The sequence below is a fragment of the Alexandromys fortis genome, unplaced genomic scaffold (assembly GCF_014885135.2).
Source record: "Alexandromys fortis isolate MF-2015 unplaced genomic scaffold, M_Fortis_MF-2015_v1.1 scaffold_45, whole genome shotgun sequence".
Lineage (NCBI taxonomy): Eukaryota > Metazoa > Chordata > Mammalia > Rodentia > Cricetidae > Alexandromys > Alexandromys fortis.
Genome location: NW_026067926.1, coordinates 11,553,927 through 11,574,012, shown reverse-complemented (window position 1 = coordinate 11,574,012; position 20,086 = coordinate 11,553,927). Strand labels below are relative to the sequence as shown.

The following is a 20,086-nucleotide window of genomic DNA, read 5'->3' as shown; positions in this document are numbered from 1 at the left end:
CTACACATGGAGTGGTGTGCGTGTCCACAGCACCTCAGTAACCAACCAGAAAAAAACTCCAGCTGCAGAGAACACTGGAAGAAGGGGTGCTGAGCTAGACAGTGGAGCTTCGGGAAATCAGGGTGGACCAAATGCATCAGAAGAGAGGGTGGTTTGCTAACAGCACCCTAAAGGATACATGGAGAAGAATCCTGGCCAGAAGAAAGATGTCCACCAAAAGGCCAGGGGGCATCCCACTGGAGAAGTTATTCCACTGGGCAGAGAGATCTAATGTCCCTGATAATATCTGGTCTGTGCAGCCAGCAGTGGTGGTGCAAGTCTTTGACCCCAGCACTCAGGAGGCAGAGGCAGGCGGATCTCTATGAGTTCGAGACCAACCTAGCTGAGTTCTAGGGTGGCCAGGGCTACACAAAGAAATCCTGTCTCAAAGAAACCAAAAACAGAAAGAAAAAAAAAAGAAAAGATCTGGTCTAGGTAAGGCTGTCCTCCACAGCTCAAGACTGCTGGGATGAGTAGACAGGCTCTGGACCCTCCAGGGTACAGGCTCTCTGTTTGGTGGTGTGGGAGATCCTTCTGTCTATGTGTTGTTTTTATTGGTTAATAAATAAAGAAAACTGGCTTGTGTCTTGATAATGCAGAACGGAACTAGGTGGGGAAACCTAAACTGAATGCTGGGAGAAAGAAGGGTGGCGTGAGGGAGAAGCCAGGTAGCCCCGCAGGAGACAGAAAGCAGAACTTTAGCTGGTAAGCCACAGCATCGTGGCGATACACAGAGTAATAGAAATGGGTTAAATATGTAGCTAGAGCTAATGGGCCAAACGGTATTTTAAATAATAGAGTTTCTCTGTGATTTTTTTGGAGGGGCTGAGCAGCCAGGAACCAACAAGGGACCTCCTCCAAAGGTTTAGCCTCTAAGAGGATGACAAACTCCCGGGCTGCAGGCTCAGTGAAACAGGAAAATGGGGAAAAGATGACAAGAAGGAGCTGTCCTTCCGCATTCCAAGGGACAAAAGCGACAACAACTTTCTCCTGAGGCAAGCCTGGTGGGAAAGTGCAGTTCCCAAATACCGCCACAGGGCGGAGTCTGGACCACACAGGGGACTAGGGATCCGGCACTAAGGTTAATTCCCAGCTTCTTGCATAAAAAGGAAAAGAGGTTAGCTCAGAAGTACCTCAGAGGAGGCAAACACATCTATGCACCAGGCCTATACCAATCATAGAAGTCTTAGGGGTTTCCTGAAGGACACAATATGGAAGGAGGGGTATAAAAAGCGTAAGAGTCTAAAAATCTTTCAAAGTACCAGATCCTGAAAAGGAATAAGGGTGTGTGCTATATTGTCAACAGAACTCGTAATAGTTGACTCTCTGACACATTTCACCCCAATTTTAAAATAAAAGTTGTGGAGTGTCAGAGCTAGAGTCAGCTAGGAAGATGAGGGGGGTCTGCAGATGCAGGGCAGGGAGGAACACACACGATCAGCTGATGGATGTGAATACGACCAAAACATCTGTATGGAAATCACATAATCATCACTGTAATTAGCACACGCTAACAAACTCATTTTTAAGAGAACCATGGGGTCAAATCAAGAAGCGAAGGGTTCATTCCCTGATCCCGAGCTTACAAATGACCTCAGAAAACTTGTAGGCCTGTTCTTCCTTCCTCCCTCCCTCTCCTTCCGGCTGGCTCCCTCTCTCAACTACACATGGATCTTATGGTTACTTTTCTAAAATTACATTGTGTCCATTTCTTCCCCCAACCCAGCCAGAACGTAAGCAGGGTAAAGACAAGAACATTGCCTGAGAAGAAAGGGCTAGAACTTCACCACCAAAAGTAGCACCAGTACTCTCGGTGTGGGGCGGAGGGGGTGGGAGGGGAGGTCCTGCTGGGCACCTTCCAGCCAGACCACGGAGCCTCTCTGCGGGTGGGCACACTGCCCTCCTTCCTTCCTGCCCCCACCACAGAACAGCAGGCAGTGGGGCTGAGCCCCTGCCTTGTTTACTACTTAATAGATTTTCTCATTTAATTCTCACGGTGACTCTTCCAACAGGATCCCCCTTTTTACAAACATCTCTAATCAGAGAGTTAGACTTTCTTCAAGGCTGACCAACTAACAAGCAGGAGGACTGCGATGTAAGTTCAGCCTGATGTTAAGTCTATAATATCCTAAGAACTTTGCTATTGACTGAATATCAAATTCTCCATTGACCTATGAAATAAGGAAAAATACTACCAAAGAGAAGGGGAAGAGAGGAGAGGATGGAGAGGGAGAGAGAAAAGACAAGATTAACAAACCCACACCCATCTTCGTGAGCTCCTGCCCAACTCTCCTAGGAGGGATCTTGAAACATTCTAGACACAAAGTTCCCAAAGTCCTCATGAGTCGACTGTCCCCCACTCCACTGTAAGTCAGCATCGCCCTACTGACACTTCCATCCACAAAACAAGTCTTACTTTTCTCTCTGCTATAATAAAGCATAACCTGAGATTTAATAACTGTTTGGTTCCTTTCATTAGAGGCATTTATAATGTCTTTTTTATAAGTCTTTTCTAAGTGTCTTCCTGCAGGCAACATGATGAGAAAATGAGGGCCTCTGGAGTCAGGGGATTGAAATTCAAATCCAGAAGCCACACTTGACAGATGTTTGAGCCCTTAGATGAATTCAGAATCTCAACGGGGTGAGGGAGGTGGCTGAGCAGGTAAGAGTACTTGCTGCTGTTGCAGAGGACCTAGATTCAATTCTCATCACCCACACGGTGGTGGCTCACAACCTTCTGTAACTCCAGGATCAGAAGTCTTCTTCTGGCCTCTTCAAGTACCAGGGTACACACATGCACATATAGATAAACCGCTAAGGCACGTAAGATAAATAAATAAAGCTTTCTTTTTAAAAGGTATTAAGGTAGGCATATGCCAAAGTGCACTTCACATGTGGCAAGAAGGAAGACAACCTTCTAGAAAAGAGGTGCACAGCCGCATTCTCTCTTATAGGGACCGGAAGTCCACACAGTCGCCTCTGGAATTCAGGCTGCCAGTTTCTAGTGATCACTGCATCCTCCATTCTCTTCACCCAACACGGGACAGGCTGGCTGAGCTTCCCCACCTCCACCCTGCTGTGTCTTCATTGTGAAGCCACCAAAGGAGGCAGCAGAGAGTGGCAGAACTGAGGTAGGGGACAAGTTAGACATCGAGGGTGTGGCTCTATGCTTGTCCTCCTTTAAGAAGCCACACAGCTCATATACATGAACCTCAGCTTCCTTGTTTGTGAGACAGAAATAAAACACACAACATATCACACACACTAGCCCTATCATGGTGCATACACTCCAATTCACATCCTTCTGTCCCTAAAACACCCAACACTCACCAGAAAATGATCGCTCTCCACCTGTTCCCATCCCAGCCTCTTCCCTTGGGCATGGAGGGGGCAGCTCTGTGGTAAAGAGCTTGCTTGGAATACACAAGGCCCAAAGTTCCAGCCACAGCAGCAAACTTCCCCTTCAAACACACATGCACACACACACACACACACACACACACACACACGCAAATAATACACGGGGTTGGGGACTGGGATCAGTGGAAGAGCAGCGAGGAACACCTGATAAAAATACATTGTACATATAGATCTGTGTGCCTTTGTCTTACACACACACACACACACACACACACCATAATGAAACTTACTAGTATGTATGGTTAGCAATGCTAGTAAAAATAAACAACATCTACTTGTTTCCAGAGGTATGCGATGGACTGTGTTACACTCACCGTAGTGTCTCTCGCGCTACCTCACTTCCCCTTTAGCTATCTTTTCACAAGGTGCAAAGTGAGATGTGTAACCAAGCTCGCTGGGGTTTACACGAAGACTCTCAAGGCCCCTCTACAAGGCGTTCCTTGCTCCTTCACAGAATCACAATTGCTTTCAGCCTTTAACTATGGTCTTCAAGTTGTTTTCGGGAACATTCTCCTTTCCATGCTCAGTGCTCCCAGTTCAGTGTCTCAAGTGTCTCAACTGTGTTAGTCAGCGCTCGCCTAAGCCTGGGCTCCCCCCACGCAGCAGTGCGCAGAACCAAGGGTGGGCGTGGCAGCACCGCTCACCTTGCCTTTCTCCTTTATTCTGCGCCTCTCCTGCCCACGCCCACACCTCTGGCTCCTTCAGGGTAGGAACTGAAGGAGTAGGTAGAGACAGGGAGAGTCAAAAGACCACACCAATGAACTTTGATGCTCTTTCTCATGAATGCCTGCGGGTTTCCTGGGAGAGTCCCCAAGATGGAGTGTGTGACGTAAAACACGCAGGCCTTGAGTGAAGCCTACTTACAACTCCCAACCCTGAATCTCAGAGGCTTTCTCGGGTCCCTCCTGACTCAAGTCACCTTTCAAGTGGCCAACGATGCATGCTGGGCCTGCCTAGGTGACTTTACACCAGTTCCACCCAGCGTTACCACCTTCCCGAATCCAGACAACTCACCATTCAGTGGCCTCCTTTCCCTCTGCTCCGCCCACTTGGGGCTATAGCCACCCTGATCAGTATGTCTACCCAAACTGCCACGCTCTCAGAAAGAGTTTGTTAAAGGGCCCCTCCCCGCCATTTGGGCTACATAAAGACTTCAGAAGCAACCCCCATGGGTGAGAGGTGACTCAGCTGTTACTCTGGCTAGCTTCCAGGGCATGAGTTTGATTTCCAGCACGTACATCAACCTGGTGGCTCACAACCACCTATAATTCCAGCCCTTAGGGCACTAGACACCCTCTTCTTGGCCTCAAGAGGAAACCAGGACTCATACATACAGAGAGGCACACGCACACACACACACACACACACACATATAAATAAAAATACATTTAAAAACAAGAAGCGAGTTTTGCGTTTACTCCTCTAGGCATGGAAAGAAGGCAAACAGAGCACATCCCAGCTCTCCACAAACATCCTTGCTAGAACCCTGAACTTCCAACACGTCCCTGGAGGTAGGTGTGACCTCAGCGTGCAAAATCCTCTGCACCGGTGGGTCCTTGGAACATGACAACTGGGCACCACCTGTTTTATTCTCGATCTTTGGGGCTTCGATAGAACTAAGCATTCTTGTTCCAGTTAAAATAACACCACGGACTCCCCAGGTCAAATGGACCTTGGCCTGACTCCACAGGGTGTAGCTCACACTTCTCAGAACATCTCCGGAGTCAACACCTTGCCATCTTGATCATAGCCACAACCTCAAAATATGGGTTGTGGGGAAAGCCAATCGGTGGTGGGGAGGGAGCGAGGGCCCTCCCACCAGCAGTCTCTGGTCTCTATACCAACAGTGAGGATTCCTCGGCTAACACCAGCCCTGCAGCTCCGGGCAGCTGTGGCTCTCCCTTGTGTCGCTCTGCAAGAGCAGCTGTCAAGACACAGAGAACCTTTGTTCTCGCCACCACTCTAACCTTGATGTCAAATGCTCCCGTATGATTGACAGCCCGCAACTGACTAGTTTTCCCCTAAAAGAAATTTCAAGGAACACAATTAATTACAGTTATGGGCATGATGTATGCTATGGCATTCAACTGCAGATTAATAAAAGTTTCACTAAGTCCAGCAAGCCCTTTAAGTTTATCTTATTAGCAAAACTGAGGCCTTCAGTAAATGCTAATCGTCCCAGGCTGCCTAGGGACTCGAGGTCCCTTCTACCCACCTTCAGCTTGGGGCTGTAGGGGACTGGACCAGCTATACCACCACTGAAGCAAGCACAGTCCATTACAAGCCTGTCCCCAGCAGAGCTGTTTCTAAGTCAATTATGTGGGTCTCAGCACCCCCGGGGAATTTTTTCTTCCTAACCTGGGCTTATGCCCATAGGCCAAAACACAGAAACACAGTCCTGAGCCAGTACCAGCCCCCGGTTCTAAGCTCTAGGGCACTGTCACCTGGTCCAAGAGGAAATGGGAAGTGGATTTCTTTGGCTTTTCCAGGGTGCAGGGCCAGCCAGATGGAGACTCATCAGAAGGAAAATGTCCTCAGGAACCTCTTGTGCACCCCAGCCTCGTCCACCCGCCTCCACTTCCCATTCCCAGGTTTCCGCTTCATTCTAAAAAACATTCTTCACACAGCATCACCTAACACCTCCTGCTCTCCCTACCGTTCCTCCATTCCCTCCGGAACCCTCAACTCACCCAGAGGCAGCAGGCGGGACTCCAATTTGGGTACACTGCAGTAGACAGTTCAACTCAACCTATGCACCAATGTCTGCCCTTAGAAAGAGCAAAATCCAGGCTAGGGTATAGCTGCTGGGCGGCCAGACACAGAGTAAAAGAGCACACACAAAGCCTTGGGGTCAATCCTCAGGGCTGCCCTCCATCCCCCAAATATTCTGAATTAAAAGGAATTGTTAGTAACATTCGGGTCAAAATGAAAAGGAAGAGCTCCATTCTCTGTGGAGGGAAAATCACGAGGGGGTAAATTGCCATTTCGCGGTGTCAGCGCCCTAACAGCCTTGGCTTATAAAGCACCTTTTATTCTCCCAAATACACAGGTTCAAAGGAAAAAAATAAAAGGTTTCTTCCTGTTTTCTCCCCGTTCCTCCACAATCCTACCACACCTGTAAGGCTAACCTGCTGGACAGGTTATTCCCACAAGAAGAATGGGAATGGACAAGAAGACACAAACGCTCAGTGTGCAGTTTGAAAACTGCACGGGAGAGGGAGGAGACGGGGGGAGGGGGAGGATGGAGGGGCTACTATGGCCACGGGCACTGTATATACACATCAACCATTTGGGGATGAGACAAGCTTAACTACATTACCTCCTACACAGCTATCTACTTATCTTCTGGAGCTGACAATTAGCAGGCAATGGGCAACAACAATGGGTCAATGGCCTATTTCATGTAACGTGATAAATGCTTATTTTTGCCAAAGCCAAAGAGATGGCTCAGTAGGAAAAGGTGCTTGCCACCAAACCTAAAGACCTGAGTTCAACCCCAGTATCCACAGAGTAGAAGGAGAGCACCAACTCCCATGAGCTGTCCACAGCATTACACACATACACACACACACACACACACACACACACACACACACAGAGCAACTATTGTATTTTTATTTCAATAGATAATACATAAACACTGAATACATATTTAAGAATAAGAATTAGCTATGTTTAGCTGTACATGCCTACAATGCCAGCGACTGGTACTGAGGCAGGAGAATCGTGAGTTTGAAGCCAGTCTGTGCTACATAGTGAGACACTCACTGTATTCAAGAATACAAAAAATAAAAAGAATGGCGGCACAGACAGAAGACACACAACAGAGACAGCCTGGCTGCGTGTCACCTGTGGAGGATCTGAGTAAATCCCTTAGCAGCGGCCCTTTCGAGCTATGTTGTCTTCCGGTCCTTGCTCGGCGGAAGCTCACTCCTAGGGCGTTCACACGTCTCCCTTGTCCTTTGCACTCCGGTAGCTGCTGCCTAATTTCCTTGCCTCCATCTCAGGGAGACCACAGCTGCCTGAACAGCACTCCTTAGCTGGACTTCTGGGGCACGCAGCTGCCAGGGCTTCTTCTGAACCCTGCCTCTCCGTACCGGGATCCTCACTGCCCCCCCCCCTTTGGTCCTTGCTGCAGATCAGTCGGGCCTCGAGTCAGCAGAGTTTCAGAATCGTTACCTTCAGGACTCATGTGACCTTGACATAAAGCAAAGGTGACCACTGATTGCCTCTATTTGACCCCCCAATCCTAACACCGCCACTGACGTTCCCAACCACCAGGCATCCTAGTTCCGGGGTGATTTCTTAGTTGTCTTCTTCCCTGAAATCTTTTCTTACAGTGATAATCTTTTTAGCAATCCCGGCTCTTCCCAGAATCCAACCACACTTTCTTGTCTTTTCCTTATCTGTGTGTCTGTGTATACATATGTGCACATGTGTGTGCACTCCACAATGTGTATGTAAAGACTGTAGGGCAACTGGAAGAAGTCAGTTCTCCCTTCCATCGCATAAGGTCAGGGATCTAACTCAGCGCCTTTACTCACTGAGCAATCTCTCGGGACCTTTTTGGTGTAAAACCTATTATTGGAGTACAGTTCACATCCCAGAAAACCCACTGGTGCGAAGTCCACCACTCTAGGCCTTTTCCACCTTTGCAGGTTGTGCAACACCACTGTTCCCTCTAACCCAAGAATATTTTCAATACCCCAAGAAAGAGCCCCTTAGCCACTAGCTGCTCCCATACCCACTCCCACCCTGAAGTCACCAACCCAGCCAGCTGCTGTCTCTAGACAGCTACACGTGGTGTCACCGTACATGGTCTGTCTAGCTTCCCATCACGTTTCCAGGGTCATCCACGTTTACAGCCTGCTGTCATCAGCGCTTCCTTCCTCATTCCTTGTTTCACGCCAGTGTTTGTGTAAACACACGCCATCCATTCACTCTCTGCAGGACAGTGTGGCTCTTTCTGCACGTGGGCTGAATTGTGAACTCTAGCTGTTGTATGTACATGTAAAAATACTCAGACAGGTCTACTTCCCTTATATATTTAATGGCAGGTGGCTGGATCATATGGTAACTTTACTACTTAGGTCTGGTTTTGGTTTGAGTTTGGTTTCTGATTTGAGACAGGGTCTCACTATGCAACCCTGGATGACCCAGAACTCACCACGTATGCCAGGCTGGCCTCGAACTCAGAGATCTGCCGGCCTCTGCCTCTGGAGTGTTCGAAGTAGTGTGTGCTACTTTTAGCTTTCTGGAGAGTCACTAGTTTTCTAAGACTGTGGCACCCCAGTCCATTTTTATGCATCGTGAGCCCTTATGTCCGGCAGATTCCACCTCACCTAACGCATATATCTAAAATACAGCCTTTCTGACCACTACTGTTATCGTACACACTGAAATATTGCCTCGCCAAAGTTTCGGTCTGTATTTCCCTAATAGGATACCGAGCGTCTTTTTATATACTTATTGGACATAAGTACATCTTCTTGGTAGAAATGTCTATTCAAATCACTGCCCACTTTTAAACAGAATAAGAAACTATTTTATAGCCAGCTACAGCGGCACATGCCTTTAATCCCAGCACCGGGAAAGCAGACTTAGGAGGATCTCTGTGAGTTCAAAGCCAGCTTGGTCTAAACAGCGAGTTCCAAACCAGTCAGAGCTACATAGAGAAACCCAGTCTCAAAAAATAAAATAAAATAACCCCCCCCCAAAAAAAAACCCTTTCTATACTCTGGAATACAAACCCCTTACCAGATAATGGTCAGTGTTGAAATAAGAACGGCGGGGCTGCGTCCCCAATACCCCGGCCGCTTGGCTAGCTCATGCCCGAAACAACAACACACAAACTGTATTCATTTAAGAACTGCTTGGCCCATGAACTTAACCCTTACAGGCTAATTCTCGCACCTGGACTAGCCCATTTCTAATGATGTGTGTAAGCACCCCAAGGTGCGCTTACCGGGTAGATTCTAGCCTCCGTCCATCCTGCGAGAGTGGAGCATGGTGTCTCTGCTCCAGCCCTCTGGAAGCAGAGCAGAGTCTGACCTCACTTCCTCTTCCGCCCAGCATCCTATTCTGTTTATTCCACCCACCTATGTTCTAAGCTATGAGGCCAAGCAGTCGGTTTATTATAATTAACCAATTACCTTCCTCCATCAGGTCAGTGTTTCTTTTCTCCCATAGCTTCGTTTCTATAAAATCTCCCCGCCACAAATCCAGACACAATTTCTAAATCTCATCCTGGAGCCCAAAGCCCTGTTATTACCAATAAGTCTCGGTAAGCTAAGCATACACGTAGAACCTGTTCTGTGCACATAGATAACTGGATAATAATATCAGCCATTCAGAGGTGTCTAAGGCTGCTACTGCCCATCTACTTCCAGATGGATCGCCTGCAACATTTGAGTATTTCTACAGGTTGAGTCATTTTGGACACTTCTGTGTTGGCAGTGTTTTAATAACTGTTCCCATATCTCACACACCACGTGCCCTGTCCTTCCGTGAACAGCTGTCCGGAGTGTTGACTGCTGGTCCAGAAGATTCCTACTCTAACAACCCATCCCTCCTGCCAGCCCTGAGCTTCCTCATCATACTGGACTCCTCTGTCTAGACCACGCCCTTGTCAGGGTCACCTGATCCAGTACACGAACACACCCTCAGTCAGATCTGATGCCTTGTGCCAAGGAGAGGGGAAACACTGCCGCCCCAGAAGGGTCTCGGGTGACTCACTTGCAGAACTACTCAAACGGTGGATGACAACTCTGTATGGCTGAGCATGTCCTCATTTCACAGATAAAACCATGCAGGCTCAATGGTCAGATAATCTGTCGAAGGCCACGAAGTCAGTAAATTGGCAAAAGTAAGATCCAAATCAGGTCTGACTAAATGTAAATAGACAGACAGACAGACAGAGAACCAAACCACTCTTCCAGTGCTGCATCCATTAATCTGCCGTGCTAACATCAAAGTTTACAGCCTGTACTGTCTTTTGTTGTTGCTGCCCTTTGACATCGTAGGTCATGAATTTAGTTACGGAGGGTGTGACAGTTCCTCTTCAGTGTAACTCTAACTAGATTTGGAATCACCTAGGAGGCAGGACTCTGGGAGGGTATTTCCAGACAAGTTTAACCAAGAAGGGAAGACCTGTCCAGAATGTGGAGGCACCATCCCATGGGCTGTGGTCCTGACTGAATACAAGGATGTATAAAAAGAGAAACTGAGTCAAGCACCAGCACCCACTCCTCTCTGCATCCTGACTAAAGTACCACGTGACCAGTGGCCTCATGCCTCTGCTGCCGTGTCCTTCCGGCATGAAGGGCTCTATACCTTCTCCCAAACCATGAGCAGAAACAGATCATTCTCTTAAGCTGTTCCTATTGTAGATTTTTTCACAGTCACAAGAAAAGAAACCAAACAGCTGCCAACAAAGAGACAGCAAAAGCAGATTCCATGTCAAAATGCTGTTTCTACATTCATAACAACAGCCCAAGTGTATCAGTGTTTAAAAAAAAGTTTTAAAAAAAAACCCACAAGGACTGAGAATATAGGTCAGCAGTTGAGCACTCAAAAATAAGCTTTGTCCCAACGAGTTCGCGTCAAGATCTATACCAGAAATACATGTTTCTCTGTGAAAAACCAACATAATTATCTTTCAATTCTTTCAAAATCAATACAGCACAAAAGAAGGGCAGGGACTAAGGGACGGGAGGGTAACTGAAGGATGGAGAGCTTGCCTAGCACGCAGAAGGCCCTGGATATGGTGTCCACACCACAAGGCAAAACAAGTCGGAATGACTCTGTGTGCTAATACAGAGTAATCTCAAGATACATAGTTGAGAAAATATGCCCGCTTTACATATTTGCTCTATACATAAAAGGCTTCTAGAAAGATATAGAAAGTGATCAACCTCCACTACATATGGAAAGAAGAACTGGGTTGCTAGGGACATCGGTGGGAGGAAGTATTTCTGAAAGGTTTTATAGCATGTGAATAAAAAAAAATCAAACGTGGGTTTTGAAAGACCCAGATAAATTAAATACACACGTCTTGGCAATAAAAGTTAGATCCAGTCTCTCTTTGCTTTTAGGTATAAATGAACAATTTTCTCTTTCTGGTCAAGGTTTTTTCCCAGCACTGTAATGATACTATGATATACTTAGCTTATACAATGTATCAAAAATAACAGTGGGTGCTGAAGAATGCCTGAGTTTGTGATACACGGGAAGGTTAGAGTTTCTGAGAGGTCTGGTCACAATCAAATCTCAGCTACTTTGTAGCCATAGGGTTTACAATCATTCCTGGCCGCCATGGCTGACACCAGGGTTGCTTGCTTACTAAGTTAGAATGATAACTACTTGCCAGAGTTTGTAATGACTGATATGCAGCATTGGAAAATTCTCTAACCCTGCAAGACCGTGTGAAATCTAAAGAACTGAACAGACGCTCTCTCCAGGTTTTACAGTGAGTGCTGGAAAGAGCATGACCTCCACTGAGTCATCAGACCAGGACACCTCACCTAAATGCTACATGACTCAAAATGTTTCTTCATCTCTTCAAACTCACTTTCCTCACTGATAACATGGATATAACATTCATATCTGAAAGGTTCACTGAGCAGATTAGGTGATATTGTAACATACTTGCTATATGGTTTGGCTCAACATGGAAATTCAAAACTTGGCTCTCTTCCCTTCCAAACACAGAAAGAAGGGAAGGCTGCTCTGGCTGCAGGTAGGTGGCCACCTCACCCTAGCTGTAACTCTTGCTACCACAGGCTCCAGCTGTTGCTTCCTTTTTCACTTCCTTTCCTCATCCACTGCTGCCCACCCAATGTCCTAAACTCCAATTTCATTTCCTAACTCTTCTAGAACAGAGAAAAGTCCATAAACATAAAACCAGAAGGCCCAAAAGCCGGGTGCACACCTTTAATCCCAGCACTCAGGAGGCAAGGCTTGCGGATCTCTGAGTTCGAGGCCAATCTGGTCTACAGAATGAATTCCCAAACAGCCAAGAATACAGAGAAAAACCCTGTCTCGAAGAATCAAAACCAAAAATAAAAATAAAACCAGAAGCCCACATCCCATTGAGCTGTAAAAACTCCACATGAACCTCCCTCAGATTCACTCAGCAGCACTCACCAACCTACACATACCAAGAAGCTACCACATGCCAGGCAGTCACTGTACATGATTGAAGCCTTCTCAGACACTGCTTGCAGGTTCTCAGAGGACCCTTCACTAACAAACGAACACTGATAAATCAATGGGATAAGGACAATAAGGAACAGGGAGACTGACTACAAGATGTGAATGGAGAAAACAATGGCCAGAGTTGGCTTCACTAATCCTGACACACTGAGAGAAGCTAAGGCGGAGGGAGTGAAGGAGTGAACCCTGCTGCTCCTAAAGAGAGGATCCAGGGAGACAACAGCGAAACCCTGGGGGCACACTTGAGGAACAAGGGAGTGCAGCCTCTGAAGTCAAGCAGGAGGCAGGCTCATCCTTGAGGGTCACAGTGAAGACTTGGGATATTACTCAGAGTGAAGAAACCCCACTGGCGTGTTTAACTCTGGTCACTGCAGGAGTCTGGACTATGGAGGGTGGTGAAGGGCGGCTAGAGCCTATCACGAGGAGAGTGGCTGCGCCAGCCAGAAGTGGCCGGTTCTGTGTGGAGGCCCCACAGTTGACAAACTGGATGTGGATTTAGGGTCTGTCGGCAGGGACCGGATGGCATGAGGCCTTCTGCCTGTCACCATCATCTACCAAGCTTCTTCCAGCGGCGTGAGAGAGCAGGCAGAAGAGAAGTGGGAACTGACAGGGCTCTGCGTTCTGCTGTCACACCTAGGACACCAACACTGGGAGCAGGGTCCTTAGATCAGAGGGGAGCAGAGCTGTGGTCCACTATAGAGGGGGCAGGACAACACCCATCCAGGCAAGAGGACCAAGAGGTAAAAACTGAAAAATTGTAGGAAAAGAACAAAGAAAATGGTAGCCAGGGGTTGGGAGAGGGCTGCGTTAGTGAATGTGCCCACCATTAAACCTGAGGAGTCACACTCGGTTCCCTGGATTGGTTAGTGAATGTGCCCACCATTAAACCTGAGGAGTCACACTCGGTTCCTGGACTGACAGTGGAAGGAAAGCTGACTTGACCCCAACAGTCTCTAACCTCCCAAGTGTGGCATGAGTGCACACGCACGCACAGCTAAATAAGTACGTATAATGAAAAGAATTTTAAGGGGAAAAAGTAGTTGGAAAGTCAAAGTTGGGAAAGATATGCAGGTGTCAGAGGTGGTCTCCTCGTTGTGAATAGACCGCACTTCCGTGGCCTCCAGGGAGCTGTTTTCCCTACAACAGAGAGGTACACAGGTGATTGCGCAGCCTGCTTATAAAGCTGGACTGCAAGGAGAATCCCAAGCTCCCAGAACTCCAGTTGCCCTTGGGTTAAACACCTGTTTCAGACAAGAAAGTTCTTTTTCTCTTAGCTTGTCTGTGTCCACCTCTTCTCTCACCCTGGCTGCACTTTCCTTCTGGCCCTGTCAGGCAATGGCCAGAAGGGTTCTACTACTTCCTGTCAAAGGAGGTGTGTCAAGAACCTTTCAGACACAATCAGGAGTATCTGGATCTTCACATCACCCTTGGTACTTCTCTAAAGATTCGGGGGGGGGGGGCAGGGTAGGGGTGGTTCATTTGGTTTGAAAACATTTCAATAGGCCAGCCATACTGGCACACACCTTTAATCTCAGCACTCAGGAGGCAGAAACAAGGCGCCTGTGAGTTAAGGCGCCTGATCTACACAGTGAACTCCAGAGCAGCTACAGTAAGACCTATCTTAAAAAATAATAATGAAAATTTAAAAAGTCAGGTGGTGGTGGCACACGCCTTTAATCCCAGCACTCAATCCCAGCACTTGTCTGTGAGTTCAAGGCCAGCCTGGTCTACAGAGCAAGTTTCAAGACTACCCAGAGGGACTCTGTCTCGAAAACTCAAGATGATGATGATGATGATGATGATATAAAAATATTGTATTTAGGAGAAATCAAATCAATTTTATTTGAAAGTCATTTTGGTAAAATATTTTAAAATGTGCATAGCTATATAAAACAGAACATAGCTAGGAATGAAGGAAACCCACCGCACATTACAAAAGGTCTACTAGCATAATGTGTCCTAGCAGCTGCTACTAGAAACAGGTAATAAGCCTGCATGTCCCTGAAGTGACCAGGTAAATGAAACATGGCCTATCCATCACAGCACAGTAATCAGCCATTAAAAGAAATAAGCCAAGGACATGGAAAGTCGGCTGGGTGAACTGCAGCTCAAGTGTGAGTACCAGCCAAGTGGACGCCAGGCCCTTGCTGCTCGGTTAGTCTAGTCCAAAAGGCGAGCTCACTGAAAGGCTCTATCTCAAAACGTACGGTGGAAAGCAACAGAACAAGGCACCTGACATCGACCTCTGGCCTCCATAGGCTTGCACAAACAGGTGATCACATGAATGCACACACATGCACACTTGCGCACACACACACACACACACACAAGCAAGAATCCATGAGTGAACTGAAAGAGTATCCACACATACTAAGTTCATTCATTCGACAGATACTTGAGGGACGCTTGTGCCTAGGAGCTGGCCGTCCAGTTTCTGAACTTTACATTTCAGCAGAGATAACACACAAATAAAAAGGGAGATGACCATGTCTTGAAATGCAGGCCACAAAATACCACGACAGACTGAAGTGGGAAGGGTGGAGAAGGGAAACGGACAGCTGTTTTCACGAACTAGACTGCCAAACAGTACAGCCGGAGGCTCGCATCGTTAAACTCTGCAAACAGCTTTATGAAGTCCGCAATAAGAATTAAAAATGCTCAGGCCCGTCCTCTCAGAATGGGAAAGGGGAGAATGCCCTCACCGGTTTCCCTCCAAACCACACACCTGGAGGCTGGGCCGGGGTTTCTCAGAAAGTGGCGGGGCCAGCCTCTCACTCCCGATGGACTCTTTCGTTTCACACAGCCACTGGGAAGTTGCTGTTGTTTTTGTGAAAATTCCCTTCTGATGGCACACAGATCTAACTCAGACCACATCGCCAGGCAGACTGTGAATCTTTTAAGTGGAGACACGCACGACTTACATTAAAATGAACCACAAAAACATTCGTCTTGGAGAAATAACCAAGAACGTGTAGGCTTTCTCAATTCAAGACAAAACGGCACAGTCACAGAATGTAAGACCTTGCTCACACCATTTAAAGTCTAAAATTACAGCTTGTGTGTGAGCTCTGGCTAACTTCACAGCACAAGACTGCCACATCAAGGGTAACCACGCAACTGAATTCCGAGTCACATTTAGAGTGTGACGTACCAGCTAATCCATAACTATTATTACATTGGTAAGAAAGTACTTTCACCTGCTCATTAGCAAATTTGCGGTGAAGTTAACTCACTGTAGTGGGCTGAAACGGGGGCACCAAAAACACATACACACCCGACTCCTAACCCCTGGTGCCTGCGACTATGACCTTATTTGGAAATAGGGACTTTGGTAGATATAATTAAGAAGCTCAAGGTGAGATCATTCTGGAACTAAAGCCAGTGACTGCTATGCTTAGACAGTGGTCTGAGGCACAGATGAGACCCACAGAAGGCCGTGGAAAGGAAGGCCCAGGCAGACTGGAGTGAGCTGCCAACACCACCCAGTCAGGTAGGCAAGTGGTTCTCCCTTTGAGAGCTCAGAACTGAACAACCCAACCCACAACTCTGGGGACTTTGGGCCTACAGAAATGAGAATATAAATTTGCCTTGCTTCAGCCACCAAGGTAATGATCCTTTGCCAGAGGAACCCCAGGAGGTAACACTCACCTATCAAATTTGCCCCGTGTGTGTGTGTGTGTGTGTGTGTGTGTGTGTGTATTTAAAAACCAAGAGGAATTCATAACAAAAGTCCTTGCTCCTCTTCAAGCTAATGGAACAAAACAAAAGCAAACTATCCACAGTTCATCTTACTGAAGGGACAGCAAAACAGGCTTGTTTCTTTTCCCTGGAGATTCAGTTTTTTTTTTTTTTTAAAAAAAAAAGCACAAAAACGAAAGTGTGGGGAATCTTAAGTCATTTCAGGAACGTCATCAGAATAACTATTTATTTCATAGTGTATTATGAAAGAAAGAGAGGAGGGAGGGAGGGAGGGAGGGAGGGAACGAGAATGGGGAGAGAAGGAGGGGGGGGGGGGGGGGGGGGGGGGGGGGGGGGGGGGGGGGGGGGGGGGGGGGGGGGGGGGGGGAGGGAGGGAACGAACGAACCATTAGGACTGCAGTATGGCTTGGTGGGAGAGCACCTGCCTCCTGCCTGAGCAAGGCCCTATGCCCACCCCCAGCATCCCACAGACTCACACACAGTACAGCTGCTGCAGAATAAAGGTGGGTGTGCTGGTCCATACGGCTCCCTGTGCCCAAGGCAAGGGTCCATCAGCTGAAGAATTAGAACAGCCTTAGAAACAGATCAAGGCCTCATGGGCGGAAGGGGTAGGAGGGCTTGGTAGATCACACCTTTAATCCCGGCACTGGGGAGGCAGAAGCAGGTAGATCTCTGTGAGGCCAGCTTAGTCTCCAGCCAAGGCTATACAGTAAGACCTTGTCTCCCCACCCCCATCCAAAAAAATTAAGAAGGTAATTTTACTATTTGAGTTTGGTTACTACTTTAAAATAAACATTTCAAGCAGAAAAACTGGAAAAATCTTGACATTTCCCCACCCCCCAAAAAAAACTGTAGGCCTCACCTTTAGAATCCAACCCCCTCTCGCTTACATTTTCTCAGCTTAAAATGTGAAGCTAAATATTTATTTTTCTACTTTGCAAGGCCACTGGCTTTCTGAAATTGTTCAACCGAAGTATAGCCGGGAAGGCTTTTGTTTACCATCGGGTTCACAGGGCAGTTACATATAACTAGGAAGCTGAGAATCTAAGATGGAAATTCTGATCTAATTATAACAGAAGCTTTGTAATTGAAAGAGACAAATGGGAACTCCGAGGAGAGGTCCACGGTCATGGGGGTTTCCAGCAAGGTGCTTTCCCTTGGGCGGTTTGTGAGACCTGGGCTGTTCTGGTCTATAAGTCTAATTTACATATAAACTCAGTCCTCGATTTAGAAGTAACAAGAAGTGCAGAAAACAATAAGGATCATCAAAATACTAGAAAATTCTATTAAGCAATCTTTGACCAGTGATATTCCAACATTTCCCTTTCACTGTGTTTTTAAAAATATATGTACATATGCATGTGAGGGGCACCCAGATGGGATAACAAGCTGATGCAGAGGCTGGAGAGATGGCTCAGGGGTTAAGAGCACTTCTTGTTCTCGCAGAGGACCTGGCTTTGATCCCCAGCACCCACATAGCAGCTCACATCCGCCTGTAATTACAGTTCCAGAAGGATCACAAGTCCTCTTCTGGCCTCTCTAGACACCCAGCTCACACAGGATATACATACATATACATACAAAGTGTTCATAGACATAAAAATATAATATATAAATCTAAAGAAAAAATAGCCAGGCATGATGGCATGTAACTTTAATCCCAGCACTCTAAGGAAGAGGCAGCAGACACCTCTGCATGATGTCAGTATGAGGCCAGGCGGGTTGACACAGGCAGTTTCGCGTCAGCTGGAGCTATCCTGGGACACTCAGTCTCAAAAGACAAAAGCCACACGGCAGGTGATGAGAGACTCTTCTACAATGTCAACAACTACAGTGACAACAGCAAGGAAAAGCTTGATTGTTGCCAAATCAAATCTCTGGAATGCATTTCAATTTGTAAAAGGTGTTTAGTTCATCTCATCTACCGATAAGCTGCACCTGTGTGTTGGCGTCAGGTGTCAGGCCCACTGGGAGCACTGTTGTGAGCCATCACTGTGGGTGCTGGGAACCGAAGTTGGCCTCACTGGAAGAACTCTCAACCGCTGAGCCGTCTCTCCAGCCTCTCTAGGGGCATCTTTAAGGGCTTTAAATAGCCATATTTTTGATAAAATCATTAATTTCACTAACCAGAGAATAAATGATTACACTACCATCCTATTTACGTATATTTATTCAAAATTACAAGGCCAGGCATGGTGGCTAGCACCTTAAATCCCAGTACCCAGGAGGCTCAGGTAGGAGGATTGCTGTGAGTTTGAAGACTGCCTAGGCCACATAGTGAGACCATGTCTCAAAAGCAAAACAAAAATTATATAACACTCCACATATTAAACACAAGCTATGAATAATGACTTCCTCCCAAAGAAAACAGTAGACAGCGGGGTCCTTAGAGACTTTTCAAAGACAAAGGTGGCCTCAGCAGAGGGTCACAGTCAACTTCAGCAGTCCTAAAAGCTCAGGCCAATCTGCACGCTGCGGGTGACGTAATGCAAGGCACTTTACCCCTGGTCTCACGTCCAAAAACCGAGGTCTACCGTGAGAAAAGCCAGGCACACTCCACTAGAAGGGTACTCTATGAGACACTCAGAAAGTCAGGGCCATCAAAACCAAGGAAAGCCACCCAGAAGGAGCCCAGGAAGACATGGAGTTGCAATGTGTTACCCCAGTGGGACCTGGAACAGAAAAGGCATTACAGATGAAAACCACAGAAATCTGAATAAAGATAGCGGGAAATTCTATATACTACCTTTTCAGGTTTTCCGTCCACCTAAAGTTCTTCTTAATAATAACAGCAATATTCCCCAGAGCTGGGAAAACTGAGTTAGGACGACAATGAGTATGAGATCAGCCAGAACTCAACAATGGGGTGCTGTTTCGGAATCCAAGGTCTAGGGATAGGCCTCAATGACAGAGCACCTGCCTGAGGAAAGCACAATTTATTCATCTTCAACTGCACGTAGTCATTCCTGGACAACTGCTTACTAAGCAAGCTTCTAGATAAGACTTTTCTAATCACTCACATTGAAGAAGTTAATTTAAGAAAAGCAAGCACCACGCCATTTCTTTCAGTGCTAAGATTAAATCTAAGTTTGGAGGCAGATGGGGGCCCAATTAAAAGGAGACTAGACCAACTCCACCTAGTCAAGTAAACAGCTGGTTTACTGTGATCCAGGTGTGAAAACCAAAAGCCTCACAACGGCACAGCTATTTATAATAAGAGGCTAAGTCTAAACTTCATAAACATCATGATTCTGAAGATGCTTCTAAAGCAGAAAACTAATCCACACACCTATATCAGACACTCACTGAGGAACTCTGGCCCTTTCTCCACCACCAAGGACTAAATTTTATGCCATGGTTCCTCCCGGGTTCCTCATTTACATACTAGAAAGTGATATTGGCTCCGTGCAATAAACAAAAGATGATCAAAATTTCACAGTGTAACATACGTAAGAAAACATAGGAGACAAGATGTTTCAGAGGAAAACAGAAAAGCAGCCAGCCCCCTTGACTGACCGAATTCACCAAGTGTTCTGAAGAAACTGTCACTCCAGCCTGTGGCTCATCAAAAACAGAATTATAGATGTTAATCAGTTGCCAGAAGCAACGAGATAAACATCGCCTCCCTTGGCCTCAGGGAGTCTACTGGGTGGAGGCAAAGAAGGAAAGCTCTCTTGCTGTCCAGAAAGGTGTGTCTAGGGCGGGAGATGAGTGT

At 46.9% G+C, this 20,086-nt stretch overlaps 2 protein-coding genes across 7 annotated transcripts in view; both read right to left on the bottom strand.

The window, feature by feature from the left end:
* Positions 1 to 20,086, bottom strand: part of Cyp2r1 (cytochrome P450 family 2 subfamily R member 1) — a 700,872-nt gene that overhangs the window by 205,584 nt on the left and 475,202 nt on the right. The gene's annotated exons all lie outside the window — the stretch shown is intronic.
* The window catches only part of Rras2 (RAS related 2), a 70,309-nt gene that overhangs the window by 16,901 nt on the left and 33,322 nt on the right, over positions 1 to 20,086 (bottom strand). Inside the window, exon 1 of one of the 2 annotated variants that reach the window (XM_050143166.1) lies at positions 3,774 to 3,794. The exons of the other annotated variant lie outside the window; for it this stretch is intronic. The gene's annotated coding sequence lies outside the window, so the exon portion shown is untranslated. Of the gene's footprint in view, positions 1 to 3,773; positions 3,795 to 20,086 lie in introns of those variants that run through there. 2 annotated transcript variants of the gene reach the window in all.